Consider the following 18,581-nt stretch of genomic DNA (forward strand, 5'->3'; position numbering starts at 1 on the left):
GGGGGCACAAATTGTATCAAGAGCCCTTTTTTCCTTCTGGAGAGAAAGTGCCCTTTTTTCTGTTACTTTTTAAAATAATAATATAAGCCTATGCATATGTGAGTGTGTGTTCGATATGAGGGCAGCTTTCCCTGTATATATTAGTGCTGTCAATCGATTAAAAAAAATTAACTAATTAATCGCACCTTTAATAAAAATATTGCGATTAATCACATTTAAAATACTGAAACTTGTAATTTTGCCTATTTAAATGTAAAAATTAATGTAAACGCATGACAAAAAATTATTTAAATTCAAAATATAATTGTTTAATAGAATTTTTGTTTAACTTGTAACACAGATTTCTTCATGCAAACAACATACAATAAACCATCAAGATCCTGGCTTGACAGCCATATTTATTACAGAAATTAAAACACAGGCATGTTAATGACATTTAAATTTCAAAACAATCAATGCCAATAAAGAAAACATTGATTTCCATGTTGGATTCTAAGTGGACTGCAAAAAAATGCCAAAATACAGGAATTGCAGATATGGAAAATGAAAAATTATAATAATAAACTATAGGATACAAACTGTTGCACTCATTGTAAAGTTTTATTGCTGTGAGTTGAGAACATTAGTTATAGAGTAGAAACAATTTTGCTTAATCCTCCTTTACATTCATCCAGTTGCTAAGACTAGGAGTATCCCGCAAGTGCACAGAGACTCCCAAATGCCCGCAAATGAATGATCATTTCTTGCAAACCGGTCGTTAAATACATTGGACACCCCTCTCGCCCCTACTCAGATACGTCGCTCACTCCACCCCTGACACCCCTCAACGGGCCTGACACAGACAAACACACAGACAGACACACACAACGCGCTGCAGACGTTTTGGCCCCAACGGCCTTCCATACTGGAGCGACTCCCCTCAGATTCAACACGCATGATCAAGTTCATCAAATTTGCTTAAACTAAGCGTCCTAAAGTATTACTGTATTTCACAAGGATTCTGACACAACAACGCGAAGTATACGCTTTCGTTGTGTTTATATGAGGAAACACGCTAAACTTGGTGGGCTCATGCTGAAAGGCAGAGTAATGCCCTGTCTTTGACAGCTCGCGACTTCACCAGACGTACTGAGTACATTTACGTAAGACACCAATACTCCGATTTTAATATGATTAAGATAATACTCTTTTTAAAATTTTACCGTGTAGCCTTAAAAGGAACCTTACCTTAAAGGAACACCGAGTCATGAAATGCGGATGATTTTGTTTCTGTTCGCCATGCGGTGTCAACTTACAACAGAAGTCGAAAGTTAAAAATGAAACACCCGAAATTGCATGAAATTCTGGATAACCTGTGATGTACCTAATTGTTTTATACTGGAACTTTCCTTCAAAAAGTGCTTCCTTGGTCTTATCCACATTTATTGCATGTTGAACACATGTCTACCACAACAGGAAGTAAAAAAACCTGCATGCGTTAATTGCGTTAATTTTTTTTAACGCGTTAATTATTTAAAATTAATCGCATGCGTTAACGCGTTAATTTTGGTAGCGCTAATTTTAAGTATTTATTTTTATCTTTTCTTTTAATGGTTTTTAATTGTGTTAGTTTTAATACAAGAGGTCTTTTGAATGTTGGAAAATTTGACAAGGTAAAGGAACTGTGCAAAGAACAAAACTTAATTTGTTTACAAGAGACTAATCGGAATAATGGCATGATGGAAGATTTAAAAAGGAGATGGAGGGGGCAAATATTTTATAACAATGGTGATGGAAGGATGGGAAGAGGGGTCGCTATTTTAGTCAAAGAAGATATAAAGAATGATGTGGAAGAAATATACAATGATAAAGAGGGAAAATGCCTTGCTATTAGAATGAGAGAAAATAATACAACATTATGTAACATTCATGCTCCAGTAGCAGAAAAGGAAAAGAAGGACTTTTTTAAACAATAAATGATCTAATGATTTTATGGGGAGAAACTATTTTAATTGGATATTTTAACACATTTTTTAATAGAACTGATTTAGCGGATGGCATGGTTTTTAGGAATGACACTGGGAGAAAAGAGTTGCAGAAACTAATGGCAGAGCACAAAGAAGTGGACATATGGAGAGTAAGGAATGAAGGAAAAAGAGAATATTCAAGAAGACATTTAGTAGCTGGTAACTTAAAGCAAAGTAGGATTGATTTTATTTTATGCAAGGAAAAACTGGGTGATTTTATAGAGTGTTTATTTTAAAGAAACAGCGCTAAGCGACCACAAGTTTTTATTAATGAAGATTGATTTTAATGAAACCGAAAGAGGAAAAGGGATATGGATTTTAAATACAGAAATTTTAAAAGGAGAACCTTATAGAAAGGCAATAGTGGACTTGATAAATACTGAAATACAAAATGAGTTGCATCATGAAGATAAACGACTATGGTGGGATAACACAAAATATGAAATTAATAAGTATACGATTAAAATGAGTAAATCAATACAAAAAGCAAAAGCACATGAAGAAGTAGAGGTTAGAAAGGAATTAAAGGACAGTTTAAATCAAGTAAAAGTAAATATAGAGTGAATAGTATTCAACGTTACTGTAATGGTTATTCATTTAAACCAACTTGTTATAAAAATACTTAGTTTGCAATTGTTGTCCGAATTAATCTGCAACGAAATCTGTTATTACAGTACAAATCTTGAATGGTATAAGGGCTCTGATTGGCCATAGCGTTCATTGTAACTCGGAACATGATTGGCTGCCGTAATCAAGAATAGGGTGAATCTTGGTTCCAGCTCGGGACGTGATTGGCCAGCATGACCAAGAATTAAAAAAAATCTTGGTTCCAACTCAGAACGTGATTGGCCGGTGTAACCAATAATAACCACAACTTACAGGTGACAGTATGCGCCACTGGCCCAGTCTGCACTGTGTGGCATATTTGCCGACATATAACAGAGACTGAAACATTGCTCACACTTGTCTGAGGTGGTCATTTTGACTGCAATCTTGTTTTAGGTTGGCACTTTGTTTTTGAATATTGTCTGCTTTTCGAATGCGTATCTGTGCTGCAGTAGAACGCCTTAGCCTCACAGCAAACATTTTGGTCTACAAGCTGTCACTGCCATCTTCCCAGGAGAGTGGCTGTACTGGTTTCTTCTGGAAGTCCTGAGGGATGTACGGGACCAAGACATTAGAGCAGTTGGGGCAGCCTTTGAACCCAGGAGAGCACCCCACAGGCTCTGTGCTGGCGGCCCCAGAAACTCGATTCACTCCAGAGTAGAACCGAACAACTCAGGCAGGGGCAAACCGCGACCGCACTGCACTGAGAGCAACGCAAAAAAATCCTGAATGGGCCAGCCAGGAGTCGAACCTAGAATCTTCTGATCCGTAGTCAGACGTGTTATCCATTGCGCCCCTGGCCCAGTCCGCGTCAGCAGTGCTCATTAGCATGCTGCTTGGAAAGAGGACACGGCTCGGTGAACATGGAGTTCCTTCAACGCATGCTGTGCTTTGTTGTCATGGCAAGTTGTGGTGTCGATAGGATGCTCTTACACAGAGCATGTGACAGTCCCTCCCAAGAAGAACTGTGATCCAGGCTCTGAGACTTTCTCTTCTCCAGGAGGAGGTTGCAAACGTTAGAGTTATTTTTGTCAGAGCAGCTGCAGCACACCTGGGTGGAGGCCCACAGCTAGACTTGAGGCCAACCTTTCACGCAGACCTTCCCTGGTGGTCTAGTGGTTAGGATTCGGCGCTCTCACCGCCGCGGCCCGGGTTCGATTCCCGGTCAGGGAACATCCTTTTCACCTCCATGCTGAACTTTGAGGAGTGGTTAACTGACTTGGCGAAGGCAAGAAAGCGGCTCGAGCGCAAAAGATGTCCTTCGAGCCGGAGTCGAACCAGCGACCTAAGGATTGCCATCATCCACCTACAGTCCTCCGCTCTACCAACTGAGCTATCGAAGGCTTACGGGGCAGTTCCACAACCACATCCTATAATGTAGCTGCAGTCCGACCGCTGGCCAAAAAGGACAGAAGCAAAAGCACTCAAGCCTTCCCATACCGGGAGTCGAACCCGGGCCGCCTGGGTGAAAACCAGGAATCCTAACCGCTAGACCATATGGGAACTGCCACTCTTGAAACCCAGTCTTGGCACAAACTCCAGTTCATTCTGATCGCTGGCACGTCCCTGCTCCGCTTGCACAAGTGCCACTCATACACTTACGCACTCTCTCATACACAGTTTCTTGGTTTCCGTAACCGAGAATCTTCTGATCCGTAGTCATAAGCGCTAACCTTTGTGCCACCGTCACTCTGTTCAGCACCTTGTTAGCACATTGCTTGAAGCAAGGACAAGGCTCTGTCAACCCGGAGTTCCTTCACCACACATTCTGCTTTGTTTTTATGGCAAGAGGTTGTGTGGATGGGATGCTCTTACAGGATTCCTGACAGTCCCTCCATAGAAGACCTGAGATCCAGGGTCGGAGACTCTCTCCTCTCCAAGAGTAGGTTAAAAGCAATGGTTTCTTTTGTGTCTGTGTGTCAGAGCCCTTAGGTGTTGCTGCAGCTCAGAGACCTACAAGTGGAGGAGATTACACTGCAAGTCGGCTGGATGACCTCTAAGTGGTAGGCACTTATGCCGCACGTAGGCTGGGTTTGCGATTGATGTGGCTGTAGTAGACATTCATAAAAATAAAAAAATATATAAACTGCTTACTCTGAGGTTGTGTTTAGGGTTGGGGTAGGAGTAAAATTGAATAAAACACAGCAGGTTACCGTGAGGTTGGGCCTAGGGCTGGGGTAGGTGTGATTTTAATAAACTGCGATAGGTTGTATTCTGTGCCATGTACGAGACATTGAATCAATGAAACCCACATGGAGGTTTGTTACTGTGAGGTTGGGTTAAGAGTTGGGGTAGGTTGGGAGGTTGATAAAACACAGCAGGAAACTGTGAGGTTGGTTTAAGGATTGGGGTAGGTTTGACATTCAAACATAACTGGTTGGACGCAGTGTCTTGTACCAGACATTAAATGAATGAAAACTCCAGGAGGTTTTTACAGCCCACTTGGGGCTGACCAGGTCGTTTGGAGCAGGCTCCGATTTCTATTTATACCTTTCTCAGTCAGGTAACTTCCTTTTCAGTAGTATGAGCGTCTGCACTGTGTGGCATATTTGCCGACGTATAACATAGACTGAAACATTGCTCACACTTGTCTGAGGTGGTCATTTTGACTGCAATCTTGTTTTAGGTTGGCACTTTGTTTTTGAATATTGTATGCTTTTCGAATGCGTATCTGTGCTGCAGTAGAACGCCTTAGCCTCACAGCAAACATTTTGGTTTACAAGCTGTCACTGCTGTCTTCCCAGGAGAGTGGCTGTACTGGTTTCTTCTGGAAGTCCTGAGGGATGTACGGGACCAAGACATGAGAGCGGTTGGGGCAGCCTTTGAACCCAGGAGAGCACCCCACAGGCTCTGTGCTGGCGGCCCCAGAAACTCGATTCACTCCAGAGTAGAACCGAACAACTCCGGCAGGGGCAAACCGCGACCGCACTGCACTGAGAGCAACGCAAAAAAATCCTGGACGAGCCAGCCAGGAGTCGAACCTAGAATCTTCTGATCCGTAGTCAGACGCGTTATCCATTGCGCCACTGGCCCAGTCCGCATCAGCAGTGCTCATTAGCATGGTCGTTGGAAAGAGGACACGGCTCGGTGAACATGGAGTTCCTTCAACGCATGCTGTGCTTTGTTGTCATGGCAAGTTGTGGTGCCGATAGGATGCTCTTACACCGAGCATGTGACAGTCCCTCCCAAGAAGAACTGTGATCCAGGCTCTGAGACTTTCTCTTCTCCAGGAGGAGGTTGCAAACGTTAGAGTTATTTTTGTCAGAGCAGCTGCAGCACACCTGGGTGGAGGCCCACAGGTAGACTTGAGGCCAACCTTCACGCAGACCTTCCCTGGTGGTCTAGTGGTTAGGATTCGGCGCTCTCACCGCCGCGGCCGGGGTTCGATTCCCGGTCAGGGAACATCCTTTTCACCTCCATGCTGAACTTTGAGGAGTGGTTAACTGACTTGGCGAAGGCAAGAAAGCGGCTCGAGCGCAAAAGATGTCCTTCGAGCCGGAGTCGAACCAGCGACCTAAGGATTGCCATCATCCCACCTACAGTCCTCCGCTCTACCAACTGAGCTATCGAAGGCTTACGGGGCAGTTCCACAACCACATCCTATAATGTAGCTGCAGTCCGACCGCTGGCCAAAAAGGACAGAAGCAAAAGCACTCAAGCCTTCCCATACCGGGAGTCGAACCCGGGCCGCCTGGGTGAAAACCAGAAATCCTAACCGCTAGACCATATGGGAACTGCCACTCTTGAAACCCAGTCTTGGCACAAACTCCAGTTCATTCTGATCGCTGGCAAGTCCCTGCTCCACTTGCACAAGTGCCACTCATACACTTACGCACTCTCTCATACACAGTTTCTTGGTTTCCGTAACCGAGAATCTTCTGATCCGTAGTCATAAGCGCTAACCTTTGTGCCACCGTCACTCTGTTCAGCACCTTGTTAGCACATTGCTTGAAGCAAGGACAAGGCTCTGTCAACCCGGAGTTCCTTCACCACACATTCTGCTTTGTTTTTATGGCAAGAGGTTGTGTGGATGGGATGCTCTTACAGGATTCCTGACAGTCCCTCCATAGAAGACCTGAGATCCAGGGTCGGAGACTCTCTCCTCTCCAAGAGTAGGTTAAAAGCAATGGTTTCTTTTGTGTCTGTGTGTCAGAGCCCTTAGGTGTTGCTGCAGCTCAGAGACCTACAAGTGGAGGAGATTACACTGCAAGTCGGCTGGATGACCTCTAAGTGGTAGGCACTTATGCCGCACGTAGGCTGGGTTTGCGATTGATGTGGCTGTAGTAGACATTCATAAAAATAAAAAATATATAAACTGCTTACTCTGAGGTTGTGTTTAGGGTTGGGGTAGGAGTAAAATTGAATAAAACACAGCAGGTTACCGTGAGGTTGGGCCTAGGGCTGGGGTAGGTGTGATTTTAATAAACTGCGATAGGTTGTATTCTGTGCCATGTACGAGACATTGAATCAATGAAACCCACATGGAGGTTTGTTACTGTGAGGTTGGGTTAAGAGTTGGGGTAGGTTGGGAGGTTGATAAAACACAGCAGGAAACTGTGAGGTTGGTTTAAGGATTGGGGTAGGTTTGACATTCAAACATAACTGGTTGGACGCAGTGTCTTGTACCAGACATTAAATGAATGAAAACTCCAGGAGGTTTTTACAGCCCACTTGGGGCTGACCAGGTCGTTTGGAGCAGGCTCCGATTTCTATTTATACCTTTCTCAGTCAGGTAACTTCCTTTTCAGCAGTATGAGCGTCTGCACTGTGTGGCATATTTGCCGACGTATAACAGAGACTGAAACATTGCTCACACTTGTCTGAGGTGGTCATTTTGACTGCAATCTTGTTTTAGGTTGGCACTTTGTTTTTGAATATTGTATGCTTTTCGAATGTGTATCTGTGCTGCAGTAGAACGCCTTAGCCTCACAGCAAACATTTTGGTCTACAAGCTGTCACTGCTGTCTTCCCAGGAGAGTGGCTGTACTGGTTTCTTCTGGAAGTCCTGAGGGATGTACGGGACCAAGATATGAGAGCAGTTGGGGCAGACTTTGAACCCAGGGGAGCACCCCACAGGCTCTGTGCTGGCAGCCCCAGAAACTTGATCCACTCCAAAGTAGAACCAAACAACTCTGGCAGGGGCAAACTGCAACTGCAGTGCACTGACTGAGAGCAATGCAATAAATCCTGATCGAGCCAGCCAAAAGTCGAATCTAGAATCTTCTGATCAGTCAGACACGTTATCCATTGCGCCACTGGCACACACTGTTCAAGGAGTGCTCATTAGCATGCTGTTTGGAAAGAGGACATGGACCGGTAAACATGGAGTTCCTTCAACGCATGCTGTGCTTTGTTGTCATGGCAAGTTGTGGTGCCGATAGGATGCTTTTACACAGAGCATGTGACAGTCCCTCCGTAGAAGAACTGTGAACCAGGCTCTGAGACTTTCTCTTCTCCAGGAGGAGGTTGCAAACGTTAGAGTTATTTTTGTCAGAGCAGCTGCAGCACACCTGGGTGGAGGCCCACAGCTAGGCTAGAGGGCAACCTTTAGCCAGGCCTTCCCTGGTGGTCTTGTGTTTAGGACTTAGTGCTCTTACCGCTGTGGCCTGGGTTCAATTCCTTGTCAGGGAGCTTCCTTTTCACCTCCATGGTAAACTTCGAGCAGTGTTGCCGAAGATCTCTTCACGAAAGCAGCTCTGAATGCAAAAGATGTCCTTCGAGCCGCACTGTAAGACGTAATAAGACACACTCTGGCACAGACATCCAGTCTGCACGCTGGAATACACACTATTATCTCATGGTTAAGACGCAGCTTCAAAAATTAGTTTCAAACCGGAAGTACAAATTTGCTTGAAATAACGCAAAAACCGCCAATTTACACTTTTTAGTGAAATATTTGTGTCCTAATAGTGTTTTTAGCAGTGTGGGACACATATACGACTATCAACAGCTCAAAAAATGTGTTTTGGAGTTTCGTGACCCTTTAAGGTACAAATGGTAGAGAAAATACACAGATGAAAATCTTACTTTGTTTTTCTTTTAACTAAGTATATTTTTATATGTTTTGTTGTTTTGTCTCAAATTATTTTATGTAGGACACAAATGCCTCAAATGCAGCTTTAACATCATTGGAATAAATTATATTTTAACATATTCAAATGGAAAAGCTAACATATTAAAAAGGAATAATTATTTACAAGGTTACTTTTATATCTGCATTTTTATAAACTAAAGCAGTTTTGTCCCAAACCTTTGAAAAATAGTCCATGTTGTCTTTATATTTTTAGATGCTTTATTTATTACTGATTTTTCTTTATGCTTTCAAAATATGTAATTATGCAGTTGAAGTGATATTGTGCTATTTTGCTACATAGTAGAAGTGAACTAGTTTTGTTTTGTGTTAAAGCCACAATGGCCCTGTATAAAAGTGCTTTACTGGGACCTTATAGGCACATTTTGTGCCTGGACTCAACTTAGTATTAGTGGGACCTAACTATTTTGTTAATTACTAAATGCCCACAGAGCATGCTCATAGGACATACTTCTGACTCAGATAGTATACCTATACTTTGCCCATTGTGGCTATATACACTCCACTTTGTTTGGACTTGCTATGGGCCCAAAGTGAACTTCTTTTTCGAGTGGGCCAGCCCACAGTTTGGTCTAGCGACATTGTATATGTTTTTGGTATAGACATGTTTCTTTGGAAATTTGTGCAGTAATACTGTACACTCAAGTACATGAAGGTGAGCTTTAGCAAACAGCATAATACATTCAAAACTATTGTATAAAAATAGCATATCTTATTAAAAAAAAGCATATCTTAATTAAGATATAAATTGGATCTCATTGAAATACTGTAGAAATTATCCAAAAGGATTTTTATGTATCGTACTATAAAACAATCCTATAGGAATGGTTCCAAAATATGATCAAAATTCTAATTGAATTCCTTCAAAGAAATCCTATAAGATGCTACTTTTTTGTCTGTTTGGCAGTGCCACAAAAAAATTCTGTGAAACCGGTCCAATCTACTTTTTGTTCATGTTGTTTTTTGTTATGTGCGTCGGCAACTCCCTGGATGCGTATTACAGTTCACAGGCAGTAAAACGGCCCAGTGGCCTAAAGGATAAGGCACCAGTCTTCGAAGCTTGGGATTGTGGGTTCAAGTCCCACCTGGGTTGTCTTTGATGCATTTCTTATTAAGTTGGCTGTGCAGCACAATCCAGTGTGACCTTCAAAAAGCTAGGTTCATACCCTTAGGTCAAAAAGACATGACAATGGAAAACTCTTTAGAGAATATGTTTTGTCATTAGGTGTACACACCAGATTGTCTGAATGCAATATGGTATAGGGATCCTAAAGTGCTGTTTTCTGAGTTATAAGAACTTCCTGAGCCATACAACAGATATGGCAAACGCTAGTATTGGCCCAGTGGCCTAATGGATAAGGAATCAGCCTTCAAAGCTAGGGATTGTGGGTTTAAGTCCCATTTGGGTTGTGTTTGTTGGGTTACATATAAATTGTATGGAAAGAATCCTGACATGTCTCCTCAAAGCTTATGCGTGATGATCTGAGGTCAATAGTTCGCTTCAAACTCTCAGACTTGCTGCACACTTCAATTAAGATTCATCCAATCTTGCGTGAATTATCCAATCACGTTACGCTCTGGTAATGGAGATCTTGACTTCAAGTACCCGGTGGCTTTCAAATAATGGTCTCATGTTAGGTGGATGATGATTAAATGCAAACAAGAAAATAGCTGCAGAAAGGTTGTGATTTCATATTAATGAGAGTGGCCTCGTCTGGAATTTGAAACTCAAGACCAGTCTCAAACCATACCCCAGGACCAATGAGACACGAATGTGGATGATTACACAAAGAAAATGTTTGTTCATTAGTTGCAAACATAGAGATCCCAAAATGCAGTTTTCCATGCGTTGGCATCTTGTTGAGGGCATACAAGAGCTCCATGACAAAAACTTGGTAACATGGCCCAGTGGCCTAAAGGATAAAGCATCAGCCTCTTGAGTTGGGCGTTGTGGGTTCAAGTCCCATCTGGGTTGTCTTTGAAGGTCTCACATCAAGTTGGGAGCAATGTTTGTTGGATGAAACACAGTAGCTGTGAAAACCTTCTAGAGATGTGTTTGCGTGTCATTAACTTCCTTCGTTGTCATCCTTATTAGAACGATCCATAAACAAATCTAACAACTGAATCATTGCCGCTACTTTCTTTCAAATCAACTCACTTTTATTGTCACATCAGCAGCAGCATGTGTGCTATGATGAGTGAAAAGCTTAGGTGCTGGCTCCAGACAGCACAAAATACAGAGTAATACAGTGCAAATACAACGACAGTACAAAATACAGACAGTGCAAATGAAATGACAGTGCAAAATACAGACAGTGCAAATACAACGACAATGTGAAATTGACAGCGATGTGAACAATGAATAGATGTCCACATAGTTGTAGGCAGTATTGTTTCAAGTATGGATTGGTTAAAGTGCAGTGCAAGCTACATATTGATGGTGTGCAGTGAGGGTATGGTAGAGTCTGTGTGTGGTGTGTTAAGTGTTCATCAGCCTGATAGTCGGAGGGAAGAAACTTTCCATCAGCCAGCTGGTACGTGACCGGATGTGGCAGAACCATGTGCCTGAGGGTAGCAAACTATTTTGTCGGTATAATTGTACATGTTTGACTAATTTAGATTAGAAGTAGATTGTGGGTTCAAGTCCCACCTGGGTTGTCTTTGATGCGGTTCCTTTTAGGTATCTGTTGCAGCGCAATCCAGTGTGACCTTCAAAAAGCTAGGTTCATACCCTTAGGTCAAAAAAACATGACAATGGAAAACTCTTCAGAGAAGCTGTTTGGTCATTAGGTGTACACACCAGATCATCTGAAAGCAATAGGGATCCTAACGTGCTGCTTTCTGAGTTACAAGAACTTCATGAGTCATACAACAGATATAACAAATGCTAGTATTGGCCCAGTGGCCTAATGGATAAGACATCACCCTTCGAAGCTGGGGATTGTGGATTCAAGTCCTGTTCGGGTTGTGTTTTTATGGGTTACATTTAAGTTGTGTGAAAAAATCCTGGCTTGTCTACTCAAAGCTTAGGTGTGATGATCTGAGGACAATAGCTTCGAAGTCTCAGACTTGCTGCACACTTCAATTAGGATTCATCCATTCTTGCTTGAATCTCACTGTCACGTTACAAACCTAAAAGGTTCCGCTAAGCTCTGGTAATGGAGATCTTGACTTCAAGTACCCCATGGCTCTTAACTAACGGTCTCATGTTAGGTGGATGATGATGAATTGCAAACAAGGAAATAGCTGCAGAAAGGTTGTGATTTCAAGTTAATGAGAGTGGCCTTGACTGGAATTTGAAACTCTCAAGACCAGTCGCACTATACGCTAGAACCATACCCCAGGACCGATGAGACACGAATGTGAATGATAGCAGAAATAAAATGTTTGTACTATTAGTGACGTGGCCCAGTGGCCTAATGGATAAGGCATCAGCCTCCGGAGCTGGGGATTGCGGGTTCAAGTCCCACCTGGGTCGTTTTTGAAGGTCTCACTTCAACTTGGGAGCAATGGTTGTTGGATAAAACACAGTGGCTGTGAAAACCTTCTTGAGATGTGTTTGTGTGTCATTAACTTCCTTCATTGTCATCCATATTTCCTGTTATGACTAAAAGGGTACTCTGTGCTTACATATAAAGCTGGTGGGGTTTTCATGATCCATAAACAAATCTAATTACCGAACCATTGCCACTGCTTTTTTTTGTCTGTTTTGTACATGTTAGAATGATTTACAGTAGTTGAGAGTTCAATGTGGCTATTACCTCCGTGGCATATACCGCCGCCGCTTTAAATGGACAAGCACGAGTTTTTAATGTATGACCGCAGTCTGTGAATATGCCGCCAGGGGGCACAAAGGGATGCTAACAGACAGAAATAGCCTATACAGCAGCTGTAAATATGCTACTGTTCTTGTAAATAAAGATGAAATTATAAAACAAAGCATTATAATTCCTTCATTAATCATTAAACATTTGTTAACACGCTTTATTATCATTGTAAACTTGTTAAGTGCAATGAGGATTAATTTTGGAAAGTAGAATTGAAGAAATAAAAGACAACTAAAATATAAGCACAAACATTCATAACAAATAAGTAGGCCTAAATAAATAAATAAAGCAGTCTTTTAGCCTAAATATAAAAAGATGTTGTTTGCTATTTTGATAGGACTAGGACAGTCATTTATTAAGCTTTTTCATTTATATCTTCATTTACATTTTTACTTATGTTTTCGTTGTTGATTAAGCATAAAAAGAAATTGGCTTACCTCAAGCAGATCACTAAAAGTATAAAAAAATAATTTTGCCGCAGGACATAAATGAAGTCCCGCAAATTTATTTTTAATAATTTAGTTGTAGTTCAGTTCATTTTTTTTCGAAACGCCAATGTTCTCCTTTAAAGTATAATTGTTGTTTTGTTTTTTGTTTGTTTTTTTTACTTGTAGTAATGGCTCAGTATCTTTGGTATTTTAATTTAAATTTTTAGTCATCTTGCGTGTGAAATATAATTTGCACATAACCGCGTAAAAAGAAGAAAAAGCTGTCAAAAGTTAGAGCCAGTTCATCCAAATTAGCCATATTAAAATACAACATGTATGTTAATACAGGCAGAGTGTAAACAAACTCAGGGTAAGGCTAAATTATGCACTTTCCTTTTAAGGCAAGATTTATGCTATTTATGCGATAAATGGAGCATTAATTAATCACTCTTGCAGCTACATATCAATTTAAGTCATAACATTTTATAGCCTACATGCTACTATGGTGTATAATAATGTTTGGTGGAACAGTAAATTGGTTTAACAACTTGAATTTGGAATCGGGCCAGCCGAGTTGCTTTCAGAAAATATTTTTTTTATTATACATATATATTATTATATTATTAAATTACCACTATTTTGGAGACCATGCACTTCTTCACCCTCTTCTCCACTGTTTTCTTAAGTTAGTTAAAATGATTTTAAAACATGAAATGTAGGAAAACAGTACAAATAATCATGAAGGAGATAACGGAAAGACAGAATGGTATAATAATTACCCTTTGTGAGTTCCCGGTCCTCTTTCTGTAAAAAAAATGAGCTGTTATTAATGACTAAATAGGTCACGCAGAAGATCAGCTAAGAAAAGTTCTACAGGGTCTGTGGCACTTGCGGCCTTATGGGTTCATACAGGTTGTGAAATGTGGGTGGGAATGCAAAGCTGTGAATCTTTTGGATATGACAATAGCCTGTACTGTATAAAGTAGCCTAAATTTATCAACTTACCCTAATCCTTTAGCTTTCATTTACTTAATTTTTTTTTTACAATAAAATTGTTGCAAAGTAGCAATAGACAAGTTGTTACAGCAACACACAAATATGTTTCAAAGGATTAAAATATTACAAAAGTTATTATTTTCTACATAAATATAAAAACTGCTGCCTCCATGCCTTCTTCATCTTGGGTGGCTTGTTTTTAGTTCATTCATGACAACTTGCTTTCTTATAATGTTATTATTAGCAGCAGTATTGTTTATTATATGCATATTTATATTTGTGTTATTAAAAACAAGCTTAGATTTGTCTACCTGTCAGGTTTTGGACCATATGGGGCATAGCTAAATTATATGTACAAAAAACAATACACAACAAAAGAGTTTTGAAATATTAAATATGAAGCATTTTGGTTAGATTACATTAATCAAATCACGCAAACAGAGCATTTAGAAATTACGCAAACAGAGAGTAAAACCATCAGAAACCTACCTTCTTTTCTGTCATCCAGTCCTGCGCAAACAAGTGTTTATGTGTTTGTCTGACATGGTTAAATAAAAAAAAATAAATAAATAAATGTAAAGCTTTATTATAGCTGTTGAGCGCAAGGCTATTTCCCAAAGATGGGTTGCGGTTGGAAGGGCATCCGCTGTGTAAAAACTTGCTGGATAAGTTGGCTGTTCATTCCGCTGTGGTGACCCCGGATTAATAAAGGGACTAAGCTGATAAGAAAATGAATGAATGAATAAAATATAGGCTATAGCCTAGTCTATATTTTATTACTTGCACTTATGTCCTGCAACACTTAACAATTTCCTTGATAACCGAATAATATGCAACATCCTTAAATTATTCTCTTAAATAAAGGGAAATTACCTATCAAGTGTCATATAGTCTAGGGAAATGTTAATATGATTAGGTTTCTCCTGAGCATTTGGGCAGAATGTTTGACGACGTCTATCAAAAAGAGGACGTTATAAAATATATATTTTTTACTGACCTATTACTGGAAAATTTCTTTAGGCAACTTAACCCTGCGTTTTTGTCGAGATTCCCCCGTACTTTACCATTTAATCCCTCTATCACGTTTATCCCACTTGATTCCTCAGTTATATCACTGGGTTCTGTTAATGCTCCGGTCAGCTAATCAAAAACTTGTCTGCATATTTACTTATGGGTGGGTCACAGGTGGATTAGATCAATCTTTGGTTATCCAAACTTTGACCACAATAAAGCTCACTACAAATATGCAGACATCTTCATTCTTACAATACCCAAATAAGCTTTTAGCATCATATGCGTTTATACACACATTTAAGCAACACATTCATAATCATGATGATTATTTTTGCCAGTGCAATGCGTGCGCTAGTTTTATTCATCCATTTACGTTGATGATCATGTTAATGGATGGCCGCAAACTTCACAGTTCATCGGGCACAGTTAACAACCTTTCTGCATATTGCAGCACATTAACAAATCGACTCAGAATCACTTAGCTATCATAACCGTTTTGTGTTTCATTTATAGATTTAATTTCAGATCATTTCAACCAATTATTGCAGTGAAAAAAAAATGATGCATCAACACATCAAAGCACTCTCTTGCTGACATCAGGGCTTTCCTGTTGCAGTCGGGTGTGCACGTCTCCAACACCACTATAAGACGACACTATAGACGTCAAAGACCTGTAGGCCTTCCTAGAAAAACAACTGCAAGGAAAATGAACAGGTATTGTGTATTGTCATCTTGTCAAATCAAGTATTTCAGCAACACTGATGTCAAAAAGTTATTAATAAAATTTTTGTATGTGTTTGTTGTATAGTGCTGCACTTAAAACGATTGACGAAAAACTTAACAAGGACAATGAGCGATCTGCTAAAAAGATTCAGAGCGAGCTTCTGTTTAGAATACAGTTAAAAGCATCAGTCTGCACTATTAGAAAACCATTAAAACAACTCAGGTGGACCTATGGAAAAGCCAGGTAAGCCATTTTGATCAATGCCATAATGAAAAGATTCAATTAACATTCATTCATGCATCTCTTTATTTAGGCTATTTGCTTTATACGACCCTATTAATAAACCGCCATGTTGTAAAAACGAAAGCAAAGCATCCAGAAAAATTCATGTCTGGGGAGCCATATTCCATCAGGGACCTGGACCGCTAGCTGTGTTAGAAAATTAGTTCAAATTTCTTCAATATGATTGAATCGTTTCTTTGCAGTTTCTTTATTTACAACTTTTTTTTCTATTTTCAGGGATTGGACAGCTGTTTTTACAAAGACACTATAGTAAAATTTAATCAGGTTCCATATGTAAAACAACACTTTAAAGAACCACATCGCTTCTTCCAAGGTAGATGCAGTATGTAGGCCTACTGTACCAACTGTGTGTGTGTGTGTGTGTGTGTGTGTGTGTGTGTGTGTGTGTGCACACGTTCACTGCTGTGTGAATGGGTTGAACTTTTTTATCAATCTTGATGATTATAGAATAAATAGTGAAGTTAACACATTGCTTAAAGGTAACATAGTTTACCCCTTTTTTATGATTTAACATTATTATTATGGTTCTTCTGAGTGTGCCAGTTTAGGTTCAGTTCAAAAAACAATTCAGATTTTTTATTATGATGTGTTATAATGTATCATTTTGGGGGCGTGTACACAGCTCGCTGTTTTACATTTACATTTAGTCATTTAGCAGACGCTTTTATCCAAAGCAACTTACAAATGAGGACAAGGAAGAAATTTTCACAACTATAAGAGCAACAATAAATAAGTGCTGTAGGCAAGTTTCAGGTGTGTAAAGTCTAAAAAGGAAAGCATTAGTAATGTAAGAATTATTATTTTTTTGAGTACAGTTAGTGGTATAGCTAGAGGCAATTGCAGATTAGGAAGTGAAGAGGAGACTAAATAGTTGAGTTTTTAGTCGTTTTTTTTTCACAGTTAATACGCATTTAAAACAATAAAAGATGTAAATCTAATAGTTTTCTACTGTTATTAATATAACAACTTACATCTCTGCATTCCCTTGCAAACACTGAATCACCATAGCAACGGTAAACACAAGCTAACAGACAAGAGAGATTTGTTATTGTTTGTAAATCTGATCTGCTGCTATAGTGTACGATAAGGCACGATGATGTTATTCTAAAGCACTATTCCCTTGAATGCTGTATAATACTCTATTATGATTTATTTATATAAATAAATAATTTTAATATATATTATTTAATCAAGTATTCAGCCAATGTTTTTTTTTAGATTTATAAGGGTATTTCTATTTGCTCTATTGCTGTGTACTACCCACTAGTAAACTGGGTTACAATTGACTATATATAAATCAGTTGACATTATTAAGGCATTTATTGGGTACAATTGCTACTTTTTACTGTCATTCATTGTGTTTTGGTCATTATCAATGCACTGTCACTTTAATTGAGCATAAGCAGCGTGTCAAAAATAGACCCGGCGCCGAAACTATCGCTGCACTGCTGCTTCAGCGACACTCACGCCTCGCGCTGACACGCTGCTGCTGCGTGCGATATGAAAGCTCTAATCTGTTAACATGGATGCGGAAAAAACACGCGCTGCTCATGCTCTGCTGATGCGCTGCTGACGCTTGCGGTGTGAAACAGCCGTTAGTCTTAACACTAAAAGAAAAAACCTCTGGATACGATACTTCCAAACGCAGTTTCATCTAAGACAGTGAGTGGGGGGGAAGCAAAATTTACTGTGCTTTCTACTCAGTTACTTTGCACATGCATAAAGAGGCTCTTGTACGACAAATCCAAAAGGCGTGATCTCAACAATAGGTGGCAGTTACTTTTCCCCAAAACCACAAGTTGCCGACGAGTCATTCCTCAAGCCCTCTAGGCCTACACCGTTTTCTAATCTCCCTTATTTAAAACAGCTCAATTAAGTCATCGGCTTTATTGTAGAGTACCCTGAGTATCTGAGCCTGCACTGCGCAATGAAAAGAAAGAAGCAAAACGGGATGGACAGATGCCTAAAATGTTAGAAACGCACCACACCTTAAGTCAGTGAAGGAAAAGAGCAAAGCTTGTGACTCTGGTGGGACTCGAACCCACAACCTTTGACTGGCTCAGCTCACAGCCTAGAAGTCCAATGCACTATCCATTGCACCACAAAGGCTGAGTGCTCTGCTTACTCTAGCACTGTTGCAGAGAAAGCACTTTTTAGTACTCTCTGGCCCATGAAAGGACAGCCAATTGCGGACAAGGCACTGCAGGGATTCGAAGCCAGGATCTCTTGTTTACTAAACAGTCACTTTGACCAACTAAGCCACAGCGCCAAACGACCTTGACACAGGCTCATTGTTTAATTCCAAAAAAAAAAAAAAAAACTAACAACGGTAGCGCTGCATGTGGGAATGTCTGGACTTGAAATATTAAAGTCCAATTGGTTAAGCATTACCACACTATGCTATAGAAAGCCATCGTCCAAAGCCCTCTTGAACAAGCAGCGTTCTTAAGGATTTAAGTTTTGTTAAGAAACCGACTGCTTAACATCCCGCTGCGTAAACACTCGTTACTCTTAACAAATAGCAAACAGGAAACATATACATTAGGCACTGCTGGGATTTGAAGCCAGGATCTCCTGTTTACTAGA

At 40.2% G+C, this 18,581-nt stretch overlaps 7 non-coding genes across 7 annotated transcripts; 2 read left to right on the forward strand and 5 right to left on the reverse strand.

Moving 5' to 3' along the window:
• The first annotated feature begins 3,713 nt into the window (after positions 1–3,713).
• Positions 3,714–3,785, forward strand: trnae-cuc (transfer RNA glutamic acid (anticodon CUC)). The gene has a single exon. It is a non-coding gene; the product is annotated as a tRNA-Glu (tRNA).
• An 84-nt stretch (positions 3,786–3,869) lies between these two features.
• On the reverse strand, positions 3,870–3,955 carry trnay-gua (transfer RNA tyrosine (anticodon GUA)). Its single transcript is given in 2 exon segments — positions 3,870–3,905; positions 3,919–3,955. It is a non-coding gene; the product is annotated as a tRNA-Tyr (tRNA).
• An 88-nt stretch (positions 3,956–4,043) lies between these two features.
• On the reverse strand, positions 4,044–4,115 carry trnae-uuc (transfer RNA glutamic acid (anticodon UUC)). Its single transcript has one exon. It is a non-coding gene; the product is annotated as a tRNA-Glu (tRNA).
• Positions 4,116–5,572: 1,457 nt separating this feature from the next.
• Positions 5,573–5,645, reverse strand: trnar-acg (transfer RNA arginine (anticodon ACG)). Its single transcript has one exon. It is a non-coding gene; the product is annotated as a tRNA-Arg (tRNA).
• A 453-nt stretch (positions 5,646–6,098) lies between these two features.
• On the reverse strand, positions 6,099–6,185 carry trnay-gua (transfer RNA tyrosine (anticodon GUA)). The gene is given in 2 exon segments: positions 6,099–6,134; positions 6,149–6,185. It is a non-coding gene; the product is annotated as a tRNA-Tyr (tRNA).
• An 88-nt stretch (positions 6,186–6,273) lies between these two features.
• On the reverse strand, positions 6,274–6,345 carry trnae-uuc (transfer RNA glutamic acid (anticodon UUC)). Its single transcript has one exon. It is a non-coding gene; the product is annotated as a tRNA-Glu (tRNA).
• Positions 6,346–12,108: 5,763 nt separating this feature from the next.
• trnar-ccg (transfer RNA arginine (anticodon CCG)) lies at positions 12,109–12,181 on the forward strand. Its single transcript has one exon. It is a non-coding gene; the product is annotated as a tRNA-Arg (tRNA).
• Positions 12,182–18,581: the final 6,400 nt, after the last annotated feature.

This window comes from Danio rerio, chromosome 4 (assembly GCF_052040795.2).
Source record: "Danio rerio strain M-AB ecotype USA chromosome 4, GRCz13ab, whole genome shotgun sequence".
Classification (NCBI taxonomy): Eukaryota; Metazoa; Chordata; class Actinopteri; order Cypriniformes; family Danionidae; genus Danio; species Danio rerio.